The following is a 20,248-nucleotide window of genomic DNA, read 5'->3' on the forward strand; positions in this document are numbered from 1 at the left end:
TGCTCTCTTATCAACCTTATTAAACCAATATGGTGTCAAGGTGTCTGCTGAGCATGATGCTTAAACTAAATCTTGTTCTGGTTTGGCAACTTCAGCCTCACTGGGCTCTTTAGAGTCAGCTGTCCTTGGGAAGAACCCTTTGATGTTTAGGATGTCTTTATGCCAGTTTATCTCTTCAGATTAGGCATGTAGTTGACACAGGAAAGCTAGAACTGCATGTCTGCCTGATAATGATATGAAGTCTGCAACTCTGTAATAGAAGTGGGACTTGATTTTTTTCTTCCAGGCTTTTAAACTTCGGTATAATTGTCTTAAATAATTAAGCAAAGGGATGAAATTTGTTAAGTATCTTTTATTTTTCTTTGCTTTATTTTTGCTTTTTTGCTTTATTTTTCTTGCCAGTGATGTCAGAATCTTTTGTCTTCTCAATAAATGTCTCTTGTGATCATAATTTGAGATTGGCAGTAAATCTTAGAGGTCATTTAGTCTAATCTCATTTTACGGATTAAGAAACTGAGGCCCAGAGAAATTGCAACTTGCCTTTCATAGTAAGGGGAGGGAGGGGAGAGCCACTGCATATTCAGCATTGTTTCCATTGGATGGAAGGTATTTTAGTATTTTCAAGTTTTAAGACAAAAGATTTTATTCCAGTTACTGGTGACAACCTTTTTATTCTACCAAAAATTTCAACTGGTCTAGTAGTGAGATTTAATTTACTAATTTTGAATTTGCATGGTTCCTTGCCATTGTCTGTACCCTCCTCCCCAATTTAATAATGCATAATTAACTCTACAGACTTAATAAGATTGGAAAAAAAGGAATTCTTCATAAATCCAAAACATTTCAACATCCTTTACATCTGTCACCTGCAAGGATTTAAAAAAAAAAAAAAAAAGTTGCTATAAAGAAGAAAAAACTTTCTTTAAAAGCAAATAAAGAGTTGAGAAGATTAATGACAAGATCTTGTCTAGCTAGTACTTTTAGTAACCAAACATGTTACCAATAGTGGGTCTATTCTGGGGAGATGAGTTTGAGATTGCTTTAGATTATTAAATTTCTTAGGCTTTGATGGCACTTTCTTTCCAGAGTACTGAAAGATAATTTACCTTTGGAGTCTGAGTGGTGAATAGAAAAGGAATATGATCATAGCCATTCTTATTATTAAAATTATTTATTGGCTTAGTATATTCTCAACTTTGCCTGTCAACCAATCAATAAATATTAAGTTCCTTCTTTGTGCTAGTCACTGTGCTAAGTGCTGGACAATCCCTGCCTTCCAGGTGATTACTATTTAATGGGAAAGACTGCATGCAGACAACCATATACAAAGCAAGTTGTTTACAGGATAAATAGGAAATAATGAAAAGCTTTAGAATTAACCAGGGGTGAGGGAAGGCGTTTAATGGAAAGTAGATTTTTGGTGAGGACTTAATAAAAGCTTGGGAAGTCAGAAGTTGGAGCAGAGGAAGGAGAGTATGCCAGGCATAGGGAGGCTGAGCCAGAGAAAATGCTGAGAGCCAGGAGATGGAGGGTCTTGTTCATGGAACAGCCAGGAAGCCAGGGTCATGTGTGGAAAGTACGACTTTAGTATTTACCTAGAAAAAACTTCCAATCTCATCCATCCCTTAAGAGTGAGCTAAAATCGTCCTTAATTGTTTCTTCTCTGCCTATCCTTCACAAGTCCACCTATCTCTAAGATACTTAGGAGATAAATTTGTATTATGGTTTATAGAATTATGATTATTTGTGCAAGGGCTCTGTTTTTGCACATAGTCACTGAATTAAGTTCCATGAAGTAAAGGGGGCCTGTCTTACTTATCTTTAATTCTCTCCCTCATGGCTAGAGTTCTATTTGATGCAAAATAACCAGTTAAGAAACATTTGTTGAATTTTAATTTTCATTGTAGTCATCTCTTGGAGGAGACTTTTTCCAGCTGCTGTGTTTGGAGAGTTTCTCACTATTTCTTTTTGTATTTGGCTAAGAGCTTGCCTTTAAACGATGAAAATTCCACCTTCTGTTCTGTATTGCCACATGCTCAATTTATGTCCCTAGATCTCTTCCAAAATCCTTCTCTTGGTGTTTCTTTAGTTTTGTGGCTCACTGGATTGTAACTTTAGAGCTGAATCAAGGTCTGTTCAGTCAGCATTTGAAAGACTATAGCTGGATGCTGGTCAGCTGGCTCCAGGCTGCTGGCAATATTGCAACAGTTCATGCTCTCTCTGTTCTGTTCCTTAACAGCCTCATGCACAGGATGCTAATGTTTGTATTTGGTGTTCCTGAGTTTAGGATAACTGGGGCTTTTGTGATTGGGGAATTGGGGAGGAGGGGCCTAAAAATGTTCCTGGACGGGTCCCTACCCATCAGTCAATGGCTTCCTTCCCAGCTGCATCTTCCTGTGCAAAGAAGAAAATTATTCCCAGTTACTGCTGAATATTTCCAACAGGTAGGTAGCTATCTACTAAGGCTGTGTTAGAACCAGCCTTTCTGCGTCATTCCTTTGTAGTACTACTCAACCTCTGGTTAGGCTCTTTACAAGTAGTTGGCAGGGAAAGGAAGAAGTCATAAAGCTCCAATATATCATTTTAAAGGGTTGACTTCCTCTTTTAGTATTACCCTTGAGCAGTCTGGGCTCTTTAAGACTAATTAGAATAGTATTTAATATATTTTCTTTTCTTGCTAGAATTCTGGGAACCTAGTCTGATTTTTATATTTTGTGGTGGAAAAATGTATTTTTGTTGTTCATCTGTTTTTTAGTTGTGTCTCACTCTTTACCCCATTTTGGGATTTTCTTGGCTGAGATAATTTGCTATTTCCATCCCTAGCTCATTTTACAGATGAGGAAATTGAAGCAGTGTTAAGTGACTCTCTTAGGGTCACACAGCTACTAACTAGTCTGAGGTCAGCTTTGAATTTAGATTTTCTTGACTCCAGCTGTGGCAGCTTTCTATTGTATCATGTAACTGCCTTGGAAAATATGGTTAGCCTTACAAAAATATCAGAATTTGAGGTGGAATGGATCTTCATGAATCCTGTAATCCAATTCAGTGATGCCAACCTCAAAATAGAAATGAGCCCACTAAATGATACCCTGTGGGCCACATATTGACAAAGAAAATCATGTTATCATTACCAGTATTCTACTTATTTATTTTGTTAAACATTTGAAATCTGGTTCTGATCACATTTCTGCGCTGGAATCACATTTAAAGCTACTGATCTAGATGTTGAACAAGTTATGCAGAAAAAAGAAATAGAAGGACTATTGCCATGTTCCTAGACTACAGCCTTTTAACTTTGTTTTTACTCTGTTACACTAGTTCCCCCAGAACTTCTACTGTCTAATCATGCTTAACAACCATTGAACACTTCTGGAACTTATTGTTTGAAGTAAGAATATAAGAATTTTTACATTTATCAGATTGAAATTAATTTTAATTTCAGTTCAATAGTCTAGACAAGTCTCTAACTTTTTTGGATTGTTCTTCATTAATATTTATCTTCAAATTATATAATATGCTACTATGAACAATATTGAAATTTTAAAAGATGAGCTAAAATAAAAGAAATCATATTGTGTTTTTTGTTTTGATACTCCAAAAAAAAACCCCAAGAAAACCTTTTTAGCTTCCCCAAAAAAATAGTATTGGAATTTTTAGTGAGGACAATGAATTGAATGTGCTACATTATTTATAAAAATCTTGGTGCAAAACATTTTGCTGCAATGACTTAGAAGATCTGATTCTGTTTGGTATTTGATACTTGGTTTTTAGTGGCTAGTCTACTTGAAAAAGATACTTCACCAAAATATGTGGAGTCAAGTAGAAGTGAATCATTGACAGCACTTCCTAAAGCAGTTAATCAACAAATAATTATTAAGTTCTTAATATATGCCAAGTAAATCCTGACGTTCTTTTTGCAGTTATATTCAGCTCATTAGTAGAAAGATTTTTTTACTGTAATTGAGCTAGAACATTTCTACTCTATTATTGGGGTCTTAGGTCTCAGGTCTGGGGATGGCTGTTTAGTTAAAAAGCAGTGTTAAGGCATGTAGCAAAATGCCCAGTTAAGTATTAATTTCCCTAATTTGGAATAAATGGGCTGTTTCACTTATTTCTAACCTGTCCAATGGATTGGGAGATCTGAGAATGTTGTATCCAGCACTTCTGCACAGCACTGCTGGAACATAGTAGGCACTTAATAAATGTTAAATGATTTTATTGATTGACTACTTGCAAGGACTTATGTACTTTGTAGCTGCCTTCACTCAGGAAAACTGACTTCCTTGAGAGTAGGGACTTTCTTTTACTTTAATGTTCCCAGCACTTAGCAAGTTATCTGGCACATGGTAGGGACATGATAAATGTTTATTGACTGACTATAGTTCATCTGAACTAGGTGACTTGAAATCATCAAAGGCTATTAGGTGCTCTATCTTTCTATTTAGCTTAGGGACCTGCTAAAAGTTGTTATTGTTGTTCTGTCTTTCCAGTTCAAAGTTCATCTTGACAGTGAAAACAAGCAAGATACAAATTGACAGCACGGTTTCTGTCTATTGTCACCAGTACTTTCTTTTAGAAAGCATTGAATCTGGAGTTATGATTCTTGGTTTAGTGAGGTTACATTAGCTATGTGATCCTTTCACCATATTATTACAACTTTCAGGTTTCTCATTAATAAAACAGAAGTGATGCTTGGATTATGATTTTTGTACATCTTCATATTTTATAAAATGCTAGATGAGTGATCCTTTCCTTGTAATATTATTGGGATTGAAATAACTAATAGTATATCTTTATGAGAAGTCCTATAAATCTGTATGGAAAGGCTATTCAAGAAAAAAGAATTAACTTGAACTGTTGGCCATATATACTCAAAATCTCAAAAGGATTTGTGTCTCCTTTTTTTGTAAGTTTCCCCAATAGTATAGATCACAACCCATCTATGCCTACTTATCCTGGCTGACTCTCATGTGTTAAGGTTGCCTAGGGTGGGTCCTAACCAATCTGAGTTTCTTCTAAAATGATGAAGGTATCAGTGAAATACTCTGCACTATATTATTCTTTGTTTTCATCATGTGGACCAGCCCATCTCTTCTTAGCATATAATTCAATGGACATATTTTATTCCTCTTCAGAGTTCTTCATTGCAACCTATTCATACCCACTGAACACTTGCCCTCTGTATGATACTTATTTTTAATTCTTTGGGACAGGGGCAGCTAGGTGGTGCAGTGGATAGAGCACCAGCCTTGAATTCAGGAGCACCCGAGTTCAAATCTGGTCTCAGACACTTGACACTTCCTAGCTGTGTGACCCTGGGCAAGTCACTTAACCCCAGCCTCAGGGAAAAAATAAAATAAAATAAAATAAAATGAATTACAGCTAGAGAACCGCCTATCTCTAAATGGTATCATCCTTTTAAAAAAAAAATTCTTTGGGACAGTTTGCATTCTCTGTCTAACTGCCATATAGCAATGTTGGTAGAATATGAGTATTACAAATTTGGGTCATTGCTTTCATAGGTCCTTTTATAGGGCCTTTGCTCCATGTTCTTGGAGTCCTCCAAAAGGAACTTTGCCATCCCTTTTTGTTCAAATAAGGCCCCAATTTGTCCATCTGTACTGTCTTTCAGATATATTGTTGGACAAACTCCATAGGGTGTTCATCTAAGTATATATTGTAATGTTTTATATACAATTTTCATTTATGTAATCTTTCAAGTAATCATGAATGATCAAAAGGTACTTGGTTGTGGCAGTGTCTTGTTTTAATGATTGAGTGTTGTTTTAAAATTTCTTAACAGTGGCATTTTATATTCTTTGTCTTTTTGTTAACAAGTCTTTGTCAATTGTGAAAGACTTATTCACTACCAGTACTGCCATTGAGGATGCCCTTGATTGATATATCTCTCATGAGGATTTTATACAGATACAAGGGCAGACATGTTAATGAATTGTTATTGTTATTCTATTGGTCAACCTTCTTATGTATTAACTAGGTTCCAGATTTTCCCCATGATTTCCTATCTTTCCCTCCTTTATATTTCTTGTGTAATAGTCCCTCAACACTCTTACATGCATCTCCTTTATATGTATACCCAGTCTAATTCCATTACCTTTCCTCTCTTTCATGCTTTTTCTAATTTCTTTACAGGTATATCTAAGACAGATGTTAGGTTTCAACTATGATGGTTCTACTCTCCTTGAAGGACAAACTTGCTTGTTATTTTATTATCTGTGATTTTTAGACAAAATTTTGCAAACAAGTTGCATATCTAGTTTGCTATTGCCTTTTGAAGCCATCTCATTTGGTATGTAAATCAAATATTTGATGATCAAAGTGCTCTTCTAGCCCTTTTGGAATCTTTGAGTCACTTAATTTACATTGGTTAAATTGCTGGATAAAATTATTATGGTAAGTATTGGCCATTTCTGCTTCCTATTTGTCATTTTTATTGATTCATTTATTTATCCATTTAACTGTATCTTAACACTGAGTTGATGGTTTTACCATAGACAGAAAATTGACATGGGGATAACTGCCCCCTCAATGAAAAGTTTTTTCTGTCAAAATAAATTTCGTTCATTCTTTGATATTTGTGGCTACTAATTATTTATTTAGAGAAAATATAAGACATAAGCTTTTTGTGTAATGTGTAACTTTAACTAAAGCCTACTTTATTCTCACCTTTTTCTCCCATTTGTATTATCACCAAGCATCAGTGTATATTGATATAATTGGGATGGTTCAGGTTCTTTGAAGAGTTTCTTTATTGCTTTATCCTTGACAGTCAGGGCTTACGCTTATTTTCATGGTGGTCTTTTTTGAAAATCTATATCCTCAGTACTCCAGTATATGCCAACCAAATTTCCCATGAAATGTTTTTCTGCTGCTCTGAGGTAAATGATAAAACCAATTGTTACAACTCCTTTCCTTGTCTTTTCCAAGTGTACCTATGAAATTTCCTTCTATTTAGCATCAGTGCCAAGATTAAGATCTTCCAGCTATATGTTTACTTATTGTCTAATGGACAAAGGTTTCACATTTAGAGTACCAGTCATCAAGTTGAAATTAGTTGGTGTTCTTGCCTGTGCTACATGCTATTAACTACTAGAAAAAATAAATGTAATGCACAGTGGTTTTTTGAGTCTTAGCCATCCATAGAATCAGCAATCCCATAAGCCATACCATGAAAGGTATCTGTGAAGAGTTGTCTTGTGGTATATGATATTTTGATTAACTTCTCAATTAAACTCGAAATCAAGGCTAATGTGAGTGAATGTGAAAGACCTGAGAGGCAGGTTTCTCAATAGAATAGGAAACCTAAAACTTTTTTTTTAATTAATTTTATAATTATAACATTTTTTGACAGTACATATGCATAGGTAATTTTTTTACATTATCCCTTGTACTCCCTTCTGTTCCGAATTTTTCCCCTCCTTCCCTCCACCTCCTCCCCTAGATGGCAGGCATTCCCATACATATTAAATATGTTATAGTACATCCTAGGTACAATATATATGTGCAGAACCGAATTTTGTTGTTGTTGTTACAAAGGAAGAATTGGATTTGGAAGGTTAAAAAATAATCTGGGGAGAAAAATAAAACAAACAAAAAAAAAATGCTCACAGTTTACACTCATTTCCCAGTGTTCCTTTTCTGGATGTAGCTGATTCTGTCCATCGTTGATCAATTGGAATTGGATTAGCTCTTCTCTATGTTGAAGATATCCACTTCCATCAGAATACATCCTCATACAGTATCATTGTTGAAGTGTATAATGATCTTCTGGTTCTGCTCGTTTCACTCAGCATCAGTTGATGTAAGTCTCTCCAAGCCTCTCTGTATTTCTCCTGTTGCTCATTTCTTACAGAACAATAATATTCCATAACATTCACATACCATAATTTACCCAACCATTCTCCAATTGATGGACATCCATTCATCTTCCAGTTTCTAGCCACTATGAAAAGGGCTGCCACAAACATTTTGGCACATACAGGTCCCTTTCCCTTCTTTAGTATTTCCTTGGGATATAAGTGGAAACCTAGAACTTCTAAGAGCTGTGTTTGAAGGAACTGAGGTAGTTTCTTTGCAGAATACCATGTTAATTAACATTTGTGAATTTCATGGAGATAAAATATTCACAGTTGTTTGGGGATGTGTCAGAAGAGAGCAATAGCCAGTCTCAAGAGGTGGAAGATAGTTGGAAATCCTTTACCAAAATATTGAAATGTCAACATACAAAATATTGTTCAAAGTGATTTTTATATTAACTCAGTTCTGTTATTTAACAAGTATATGATTTGGTACAATTTTAAAAACTTAGTTCCCTCATTTGTGAAATAAGGGAGTTGGACCTATTTCAAAGATGTCTTCCAGCTCTAAATCACATGTTCCTAGTAATGGGATAACTTATTTGCATTCATTCAAGCAATAATATGAGAACTACTTTTGCAAATTTAGAAGAATCATGTTTTTGTTTTTTGTTTTTGCTTCAATATTATTAAACCACAGTTCCAGAAGATAAGAAAATACCTGTAATCTGGAGATGATCCAAAGGAATTTCTTCTCCTTTCTTCTCTAAGGGAGAGCATGTAATCAAAATAATTTAATCCTCAGTGGCAAATGGCAACTTTTCTCTGACATCTGTTACTAGGGAAAGAATCCTTTGAAAAAGATTGGCCCTTTGGCCTCTCAGAGTATTAGTACTCTAAATATTCAATGCTCCTAGATATTTGCATCTGGAAAGGGCTCTCCTAAGGGGAGAAAAAAAAATCTATGTTTTTTTACTGATAGAAAACATTCAGATAAGATCCTTGTTTCAGAGGAGAAAAGCACTGATAGCGAGTGAAAACTTAGCAAAAAAGACTTGCTTAATTCATCATGACAAAATTCTACTACATGAGAGAGGTGGATCAAAGGGATTATAAAAGAAGGAAGAAAAAGGAAATAGTGAAGACTTTGAAAGGGCAATACCAGAAACTCATGGTAAATCTGTGGGATGAATATAAAGAATTTAGAAAATTTCTCCTTGAAGCAGAATGTGAGAAAGCTTGGAAGCTATTTTTCTTCTGCATCAGTGAAAATACTGTCGAAGGGTTTTGGCATTGAATGAGTGTTGGGAGAATTCTTTAGTTCAGACTAAAACAGTTCTTGATATAATGGTAGAATATTGTGGTAGGCCGTGATAGTCTCAGGCATTGGATATCTATTTCTCTGTTGTAGTCAACTTAGTTTTGAACAAAACACTGTTTTTAAAAAAAATTTTTTTTGAGAATATACATAATATTGACATGGTTATTCAGTCAATTCTTGCATATCCTTTAATTAGTTTTCTAATGCTGAGTAAGGGCCCCAGTAGGGTTCTAACTTTTTACTAAAAGTTTTGGTTGTTCAGATTTGATTTCACTTGAGTAGGAGAGTGGGAAACCTCCCTTTATTCATGCAGATGGTAATCCATTTGTATTTAATAATAGTTGCTTTTATATGGCATTTAAGATTTATAAAAAATGGTTATCATATTTGATCCTCACAGCAACTCTGAGAGAAAGGTGTTATCATTAGCCACATTTTTCTCTTGAGGAAGCTAAGATCGTGAGAGGTTTTGGCTTGCCAAGGAGCAGCTAATTAAGTTTTTGAGGCACTGTTTGATCTCAAGTCTTCTTGAATCTATTGCTCCATATTCTGTAAGTTGCTAGGGGCACTGATCTGTCAGAGACAGGACTAACTCCAATGTTCCTGACTGTACCTGACCATTTATTGACTCTGCCACCCTGCTTCCATCAGACACATAATATTTAAAAGAAAGTTCAATATATACTCCAATACATATACTTACATACTGCTATGTACTAATCAAAAACTACCTGAGATAGCTTTTGTTCTAATTACATTTGATTTTTTTTTAAACCAAAGATTGCATAATATGCTCTTGAATTTTAGTTTGTTCAATGGATTCTTTTCTCATTCTATTAGGAATTCTAAGCTTAATTTGGGGTTAAATGTCAGTCTTGCAAGTCTTCAAAAAGTGTTATTGGTCTTTTTTTTTTAAAGTGGGGGTTCATCCTGCAATTTGGGTTTACTAGTGATAAATTTATAATTAAGATACTCCCCTTCCTTTATCCTCAGACCCACATTTGTAATTCTTAAATCTCTACAATTGACACCTGGTGCTTGTAACTAAATGCAATTTATAGTACAGATACAAAAAAAGTATGAACTTATTCTAGTAATTTTTGAAACAATTTAAGAGTAGACAGAAGTGAATCAGTGTTCCGGATTTATATTCAGCAAGTTAGAATGAATGTTCTTTGCAGTTGGCTGAAATAAGACATTTTATTCTTTAAATATGTCTCTACCAAATATGACAGCTTCAGTAATGTAGATTTGTAAGTCTGATAGGCAGAAAGGATGTTGCTACATTCTAAGTAATGTTGGCTTTGATAAATATCAGTAGTGATAGTATATATACACAGCTTAGAGGGTACTGTCTTATCAAAGCATAAGGCTAAACCTATAACGCTAAGAGAATTTTACACCCATATTTCAAAAACTGTCAGGTGGTAGAGAAAGTAAACAATTATTTAAATGGCTACTTTCTTGTAATTAGCTACAGCTATGAAATCTTTTGGAAGCTAAAAAATACCATGATGAGAATCCTTTCTTTCATATGGCCAATTTCCTTTAGTGCCATCAAAAAACAACATTTTTATCTTGTCCTAGCAACCAAAAGAAACTATATTTTTCCTTTCCTCCCCTACTCAGTTTAATTTCTTAGTAATTGTTTTTCTCTCTTCTCATAGTGTTAAACTTCTACCAATTAAGTGACCACATGAGAATTCACTCAGCTCCTGGCACTCATTTTCTTCACTGTTACACTCTTGAATCACCAAATGTCTACTGGACATTTCAAATGGGTTGTCTACACCACCACTATCCTGCACTCAAAACTTCCCTATTTCTGATAAAGGCATTACCGTTTTTCTAGTCTCCTGTGTTTGCATCCTTGGTGCTATTATGAATTCCTCACCCTCCTTATTTGCTCTCATTTTGCTTATTCCTTTAGTTATCAAATCTCGTTTTGTCCACTTTCATAGTATCTCTTGTATCTTCTCTATATTCATGTAACTATCACTTTAGTAAAAATCTTCATTTCTTCTCACCTGGACAATAGCAGAGGCTTCCTAATTAATTCAGATTATTCAGTGGAAGGTCAAATACTGAAGCTGAAGCTTAAATACTTTGGCCACATAATGAGAAGGCAGAACAAAAGACCCTCATGTTGGGAAGGATTGAAAGCAAAAAGAAAAGGGGACAGCAGAGGATGAGATGGATAAATAGTGTCATGGAAGTGATGAACATGAATTTGGACAGATTTTGAGAGATAGTAGAGGATACAAGGGCTCGGCATCCTAGAGTCATGAAGAATTGGACATGATTGAACAACATCATAATTGGTCTCCCTACTTCAAGTCTTTTATACTTTCTATACAGTCCATCCTTCACACAGCTGCCAAAATGCTCTTCCTTAATTACCTATCTGGCCTTGTCATACTCCCCTAATGAATAAGTTTCTTTTGCTTCTTTTTGCCTCCAGAATAAGGTTTTTTAACTTTTCTTTTGCCCTTTGGCAATATGGCGAAGCTTAATATACTCTAGTTTGTTGCTGTCATTCAAACTGGAAGAAAATGTTAAATTACAGTTAATGGTTAATAAAAATAAAAATGTTGTTGTTTTTCCATCCAAGTACATGAATCCAGGTTAAGGCCACCTGCTCTAGAATAAAATATGAATTCTTCTCTTTTCCTTTCAAAACCTGGCCTCATCCTCTCTTTCCATTCTTATTTTCATTATTCTATCTCTTTCACTTGCCATTCTAGCCAAATGAACCTTCTTTCTGTTCTTCATACATCCATCACTTATTTCTATGTCTTTGCATTGACTGTCCTCTATATCCTCACTCTTTCCTCACTCTTTTCAAAATGCACCTCAGGTATCATCTACACAAAGTCTCCCCCCATTACTAGTTGTCTCTTTCCCTAATTACCTTTGCTTATTTTATGTTTATTCTGTATATGGCAAGAATCTATATATGGAAATATATGTGTGTGTGTGTGTGTGTGTGTATATAAACGTAAATACAGGTCAATGATAAAACTAGAAAACAATAACTAGCCAAGCATAAGTTCTTGGATGAATTTCATTTTTCTTTCAATAGTGAATGCCAACCTGACAGCACTCTAATCTTAAAAAGATATTGGAAGGAGTAGCTAAATGGCTTAGTAGATAGATCTCTGGCTCTGAAGTCAGGAGGACCTGAGTTCAAATGGGGCTTCAGACACTTAATACTTCCTAATTATATGACTCCAGACAAGTCACTTAATCCTTATTGCCTTAGGGGAAAAAAGATATTGGAATAGCTCAAGGTTATAGAATTTCACTGTAGTACAATACATTCTATATGCAATGTAAACGTTAAATCATTAATAATTACTAGTTCTGGATTCTTCTCACTATATCATTATGTAAGCCATATCTTTTTATCTATCCATAAGAATAATATGAAATGCTTTATCTAAAGTAATCTAAGCACAGTATTTCCTTACCAACTTAGTAATCATATCAAAAAAGGAAATGAGGTGAGTCTGGCAGAACCTATTATGGATGAAATCATTCTGGTTCTGTGGAATAAACTTTTTAGATATTGGCCAATCATTTAAAAAATGATCTTTACTAGAATTACCCCTCTGTAGCCTATAGTTTTGTAGATTCTTTTCCCTTTGAAAATTAGGATAGCATCTGCCATACTCTAATCTTCTAGTACCTTTAACTATGTGGTTTTTTTTTTTTTTTTTTTTTTTTTTTGTTGTTGTTGTTGTTGTTGTTGTTGTTGTTTTTTAGGTAGTGTTGTCGGTGGCTTACCCATCATATTTTCATTTCTTTCAGGACTCAAGAAAGCAAAGTAATTCATTTGGGTCAGGTTGCTTTCATTCCTCTAGGACAACAAAGTATTTCCTAGGAATGTCAGATTCTTGAGAGTTTTGTTTGTTTCATGTTTTCTATTCACGTCCTCAGTGCTCAGTATAGTGACTTGAAATCTTTTGATTGACAATGTTTATCTTCCTTTTCTTGGGAGCACAGAGTCTCCTAAGAAACTATACTGCTCTTTCCTTTAGCTTTCAAATTGGGAGAACTAGATTACTCTTTCTTCTAGCTTCCAAATCTATTCTAATCTTATGCTTGGCAGCTGAAGTGGAACGTAGGAGTTACAACTGTTGAAAAATGAATCACAAATCTAGGAAAGACACTGAAGATTGCATTCTTTGTGTAGTTCATTTCAGATGCACAGAAATGTTCTGAATGAATTGTTCCTTCCTTGGCAATTATAACAACCTTAAGTCCCAAGACTTTTTAGTTTTTTTCTGATTCATTTAATATGAGTGACACATAGAACTTTCTACAATATTGTTTATAGCCTGATATCTTTGCATGAGACCCTGTTTGGGCCATGCAATAAATGGAATAGAAGCAGCTATTTGTACAAATATATTGATTTTTTTTTTTTATGCTGGCATGAATTTCTGTACCTTTGGCTCTTTAGCAAAGGAGATATTCTGTCTAAAATCCTTTACATTCCTTTTTCTGGATTAATAATTCAGGAGCAGAAAAATTTTCTGAAGAAGAGTGCTTTCTAATTTTCAAGATTCTTAACTAGATTAAAATTCCTTTAGTAATAGGAACATAACAACTTTTTTGTGTGTGTGCATTTCCACAGTACATTGTATCATTCATTGAGTCACTCTGATCTATGGTCAAAGGCCATTTTACATTAAGGTCTTAGAAGTTTCTCAAATAGAACAAACTATGTCCAATTTTGAATAAATAACTTGTTCCCAATTATGAATTATCTAGGATAGTGTGTCCTCACTAATGACATTCATTATTGCCTCTAACTATACTTACTCTAATACTATCAATCTAATACTATCAATTAGTTAATATTTTTAATGGGCCATAAATGAATGTAGCTAATGTTTTAAGTTCTGGATGGAATTTTAGACCCCACTCATTGCCAAATGAATTTGAATGGCTTCATATCTTTTGCCAGCCTTGTGTTTGGAGGGAAGGAGGAGATTGGAAAAGTCTGGGGGGAAAAAAGAAAAAGTTGGATACTTTATGCAAAGTACTCCTAATTACTCACTTCTTCCCATACTCCTAGTTCTTTCTCCTTGCTACTTTCTACTTTTGTTTTTGAAATTCTCCTTGCTTAGCACTTGCATATCTATTCATTGGTTAGGATTTAAATCTGGCATGCCCAGTTTATAAAGTGACTAGCAACTCAAAACTTTGGTAATTTTATATCTGTTAATCAACTCCTACTAGTTGAACACTAATTGGCACAATTGGCATATATGATTTCTCTAGATAAATAGGTATTCTCAAACACCTAGTTTCAAAGGGTCAAGGCGAAAAATGAAGTTTTCAGGTATTGTAATAAACAGGTATTGTTTACCTAATGGTCTTTCAGTAGTGAATACCAACCTGATAGCACTCTAATTTTTTTTTTTTTTTTTTTTTTTTTAATTTTTTTTTTATTATATATATATATATATATTTTATAATATTATCCCTTGTATTCATTTTTCCAAATTACCCCCCCTCCCTTATTCCCTCCCCCCGACGACAGGCAATACCATACATTTTACATGTGTTACAATATAGTCTAAGTACAATACATGTGTGTGAATATCATTTTCTTGTTGCACAATAAACATTAGAATCCGAAGGTATTTAACCTGGGCAGACAGATATTAGTGCTAACAATTTACATTCCCCTCCCAGTGTTTCTTCTCTGGGTGTATCTACCTCTGTCCATCATTGATCAACTGGAGGTGAGTTGGATCTTCTTTATGTTGAAGATTTCCACTTCCATCAGAATACATCCTCATACAGTATCGTTGTTGAAGTATACAGTGATCTTCTGGTTCTGCTCATTTCACTCAGCATCAGTTGATTTAAGTCTCTCCAACCCTCTCTGTATTCCTCCTGCTGGTCATTTCTTACTGAGCAATAATATTCCATAACTTTCATATACCACAATTTACCCAACCATTCTCCAACTGATGGACATCCATTCATCTTCCAGTTTCTAGCTACAACAAAAAGAGCTGCCACAAACATTTTGGCACATATATGTTTCTTTCCGCTCTTTAGTATTTCTTTGGGATATAATCCCAGTAGTAGCGCTGCTGGGTCAAAGGGTATGCACAGTTTGATAACTTTTTGGGCATAATTCCAGATTGCTCTCCAGAATGGCTGGATTCTTTCACAACTCCACCAGCAATGTATTAGTGTCCCAATTTCCCCACATCCCCTCCAACATTTGTCATTATTTGTTCCTGTCATCTTAGCCAATCTGACAGGTGTGTAGTGGTATCTCAGAGTGGTCTTAATTTGCATTTCTCTGATCAGTAGTGATTTGGAACACTCTTTCATGTGAGTGGATATAGTTTCAATTTCTTCCTCTGAGAATTGTCTGTTCATATCCTTTGACCATTTATCAATTGGAGAATGGTTTGGTTTCTTATAAATTATGGTCAGTTCTCTATATATTTTGGAAATGAGACCTTTGTCAGAACCTTTGTTTTTAAAAATATTTTCCCAATTTGTTACTTCCCTTCTAATCTTGTTTGCATTAGTATTATTTGTACAGAAACTTTTTAGTTTGATGTAATCAAAATCTTCTATTTTGTGATCAATAATGATCTCTAGTTCTCCTCTGGTCATAAATTCCTTCCTCCTCCACAAGTCTGAGAGGTAGATTATCCTCTGTTCCTCTAATCTATTTATTATCTCCCTCTTTATGCCTAAATCATGGACCCATTTTGATCTTATCTTGGTATATGGTGTTAAGTGTGGATCCATATCTAATTTCTGCCATACTAATTTCCAGTTTTCCCAACAGTTTTTTCCGAATAATGAATTTTTATCCCTAATGTTGGAATCTTTGGGTTTGTCAAAGATTAGATTGCTATAGATGTACCCTTTTTTGTCCTTTGTATCTAATCTGTTCCACTGATCTACCGGTCTATTTCGTAGCCAATACCAAATGGTTTTGGTGACTGCTGCTATATAATATAGCTTTAGATCAGGTACACTTAGACCACCTTCCTCTGAGTTTTTTTTCATTAGTTCCCTTGCAATTCTTGACCTTTTATTCTTCCATATGAATTTTGTTGTTATTTTTTCTAGGTCATTAAAATAGTTTCTTGGGAGTCTGATTGGTATAGCACTAAATAAATAGATTAGTTTGGGGAGTATTGTCATCTTTATTATATTCGCTCGGCCTATCCAAGAGCACTGAATGTCTTTCCAATTATTTAAATCTGATTTTATTTTTGTGGCAAGTGTTTTGTAATTTTTCTCATATAATTCCTGACTTTTCTTTGGTAGATGGATTCCCAAATATTTTATACTATCAACATTTGTTTGGAATGGAATTTCTCTTTGTATCTCTTGCTGTTGCATTTTGTTAGTGATATATAAAAATGCCGAGGATTTATGTGGATTTATTTTGTATCCTGCCACTTTGCTGAAATTTTGAATTATTTCTAGTAGCTTTTTAGCAGAGTCTTTGGGGTTCTCTAAGTATACCATCATGTCATCTGCAAAAAGTGATAGTTTGATTTCCTCATTTCCTACTCTAATTCCTTGAATCTCTTTCTCGGCTCTTATTGCCGAGGCTAGCGTTTCTAGTACTATATTGAATAGTAATGGTGATAGTGGGCAACCTTGTTTCACTCCTGATCTTACTGGGAAAGGTTGCAGTTTATTTCTATTGCATATTATGCTTACTGACGGTCTTAAATATATACTCCTGATTATTCTAAGGAATAATCCGTTTATTCCTATACTCTCAAGAGTTTTTAGTAGGAATGGATGTTGGATTTTGTCAAATGCTTTTTCTGCATCTATTGAGATGATCATATGGTTCTTATTAATTTGATTATTAATATGGTCAATTATATTAATAGTTTTCCTAATATTAAACCAGCCCTGCATTCCTGGAATAAATCCTACTTGATCATAGTGTATTATCTTGGAGATGATTTTCTGAAGTCTTTTTGCTAATATCTTATTTAAGATTTTAGCATCAATATTCATTAAGGAGATTGGTCTATAATTTTCTTTCTCAGTTTTCGATCTACCAGGTTTAGGTATCAGTACCATGTCTGGATAGCACTCTAATTTTAAAAAAGATATTGGAAGGGGCAGCTAGATGGCTCAGTGGATAGAGCTCTAGCTCTGAAGTGGGGAGGACCTGAGTTCAAATGGGGTCTCAACACTTAATACTTCCTAATTATATGACTCGGGGCAAGTCACTTAATCCTTATTGCCTTAGAGGGAAAAACATATTGGAATGGCTCAAGGTTGTAGATGGCATTAGAGGTTCCTTCCTTTCCAAGATGTAATCTCTGGGAATAATCTTTCAGCCAGATTGATACATGATTCATTGAGTATATTTGGTATCTGGTAAATAGATTTGTGTGTTCAAGTTAAATGAATAAAAAACTATAGTAAGAAAATGCTATGTGATGATAAAAACCTGGGATTACTTTTTCTGACCCTTTCTTTCATCTTGAGTACTTTGAAATTTGATCAGTGTGACCTTTCCAACCAAAGAGCTAGACTGTTTAAGATACTGACTATAATGGACAAGGAAATCTTGTGAGTTAAGGATTCTATCCTTCAATACTCTCCAAAACTCTTCCACTCTTAAATCTTTCCCTCTTTACATAATAATACCAAAAGAAAACAAACATTTAGCCCTTGGAAGATAATTGGGAAAGGAGGCTTGTTTTGGGGGCAGAGATATGCTAAATTTTTTAAAATCTCTTTATTTTGAACTTAATTATCAGTAAACTAGAGAAGGCTATATAAAAAACTATGGACTTTTATACTGGGCTTTTTAAGGCGTATATAACTTACTAAAACAATAACAAAATTGTCTTGTTTTGCTTCATCTTTAATCAGAAATGGGATGTGTGTCTTTTATTATTTTTTGCATTTGTATCAACTTATTAAATATCATGAATATTAGAGCTTTACTAGAGAAATTTGCCACAAAGACTTTTTCCCCTTTCAAGTAATTGTTTCTTTTATAATTCTAATTGCATGAATATTGCTTGTGCAAAAGCTTTTGTGTTTTATGCAATCTTAATTGTCCCTGTTTTTTTCTGTGATCATCTTTGGTCAAGGATTTCTTCCCTTTCTGTAGTTGTGAAAGTTGTCTTTTTTTCCTTTCATTTGTTTATGGCATGACATTTAATATTTAGGACGTATATCAATTTGGAGCATATTGGCTCATTGTGTAAGCCTATCAAAGAATGTTTCCTGTCAAAATTCCTGTATCTCATTTCTGTTAAGCAATGGGAAAACCTTTCAAGTTGTCTTGAAGTATTTCTGTCAAGCCTTTTCAGCCTTTTTTCTCACCTTAGTTAAAAGGGTCCGGTATACAGTCAAAATCTTGGTGATATTGCATATTTGGTTGCAGATGACTTCAATAAACTGAATCACATGGCTTTTTTTGGTTTCCTAATGCATATAAAAGTTATGTTTATTCTATACTTTGTAGTACATTAAGTGTGCAATAGTATATCTTTTTTAAAAAGCCCCATCAATGCACATACCTTAATTAAAAATACTTTATTGATAAAAAATGTTAACCACCATCAGGATCTTCTGCAGCCTTGATCTTTTTGCTAGTAGATGTTCTTGCTTTCTTGTTCATAGCTGCTGATTGATCAGGGTTTTGGTTGCTCAAGGTTGAAGTGTCCATGGCAGTTTCTTAAAATAAGACAACAATTAAGTTTGCCACATTGACACTTCGTTTTACAAAAAATTTCTCTGTAGCATGTGATATTGTTCAATAGCATATTACCTATAATAAAATTTCTTTAGAAATCTGAATTAGTCCTCTCAAAGAGAAAAAAGAATGAATTGTCAGTGGAGTAGACAGAACACATACAACATTTATTAATTAATTTCACCATCTTAGAACACCTTGGTTCATGGTACTCCAAAACAATGACAATGATAACTCAAAAATCACTAATCACAGATCACCATAACAGATATAATAAAAAAATTAAAATGTTTGACATATTGTGGCAATTAACAAATTGTGATATAGATACTGCATGAGTACATGCTGTTGGAAAAATGGTGGTGAAAGACTTGCACAGCAGAGTTGCTGAAAACCTTCAATTTAAAAACAACAACCACCCCTCCACCCACCACCCTGTATCTGAGAAGTGCAACAAAGTGAAGTACAATAAAATGAGGTATGTCTGTATTCTCCATAATCTTTTCTTCTTAGGAATCTAATGAATATGCTGTCTTTTTTCTCTGTACTTCTGTTAAATTGTAATTTAACTTCTGATTCCTGGAGATCTCTTCTAAAATATACCATTATGCTTTTCAAAAATTGCCTGTTGGGTTTTTTAGAAAGTATCCTTATTGTACAGAGATTGCTTTACACATATTTCAAGAAAGTGTACTGTGACTTTTATTCATTTTCTCACTTCCCATGTAATCCACATGCATACTCCCCCACATTTTTTTCTTGATATTTTTCTTTCAGAAAGCAGTCAAAAAGTCCTTAGTCCTCAGTTAGTCTTGTTATATAGGCCATGTTCTCATAATCTAACTCAATTTATTGAGCACTAGTTCAGTCTTTGAATTGTGAATCTTTAGGAGGAAAAACATATAATAAATGGCTTGCTGCCTGAACAATTTGACATTTGTTGAAGTATTTTCAGCCATTTAACCACACAAGGATTTTTTTTTTTAAGAGATAGATCATAGAATAAAGCTTCAGTCAGACATGATCTGACTCCCAGAATGAGATTCCCCATAGAATTGTAGGCTAAAATCCAAAGCATTCCAGCCACCCACCATAGGTCTACACCATTATTTAGCAATGAAGAGGCTAATTCCAGAGTGTTAAGAGAAAAAGGATGTATTTCAACAAAATCTTCTCATGAGGAGACTTTTTCCTGTTTTGCTTTTATTCCCATAGGCATTGTATTATTGTCTTTGATGCATTCAAGAAGTATATTATGTGTTTGTATATACTATGTGTAAAGTATCCCTAGTTACACACAGCATAAGACAGTTTCCCCATTACTCCCAAGACAAATCATTGTAGTAAACTGTCTCTGTTGAATTAGATTTATTTCTTAAA

The 20,248-nt window shown here is 34.3% G+C and overlaps 1 protein-coding gene across 4 annotated transcripts in view; it reads left to right on the forward strand.

Moving 5' to 3' along the window:
* The window catches only part of DAAM1 (dishevelled associated activator of morphogenesis 1), a 203,974-nt gene that overhangs the window by 25,838 nt on the left and 157,888 nt on the right, over positions 1–20,248 (forward strand). Inside the window, exon 1 of one of the 4 annotated variants that reach the window (XM_074290246.1) lies at positions 2,333–2,444. The exons of the other annotated variants lie outside the window; for them this stretch is intronic. The gene's annotated coding sequence lies outside the window, so the exon portion shown is untranslated. Of the gene's footprint in view, positions 1–2,332; positions 2,445–20,248 lie in introns of those variants that run through there. 4 annotated transcript variants of the gene reach the window in all.

The sequence above is a fragment of the Sminthopsis crassicaudata genome, chromosome 2 (genome assembly GCF_048593235.1).
Source record: "Sminthopsis crassicaudata isolate SCR6 chromosome 2, ASM4859323v1, whole genome shotgun sequence".
Taxonomy (NCBI): Eukaryota; Metazoa; Chordata; class Mammalia; order Dasyuromorphia; family Dasyuridae; genus Sminthopsis; species Sminthopsis crassicaudata.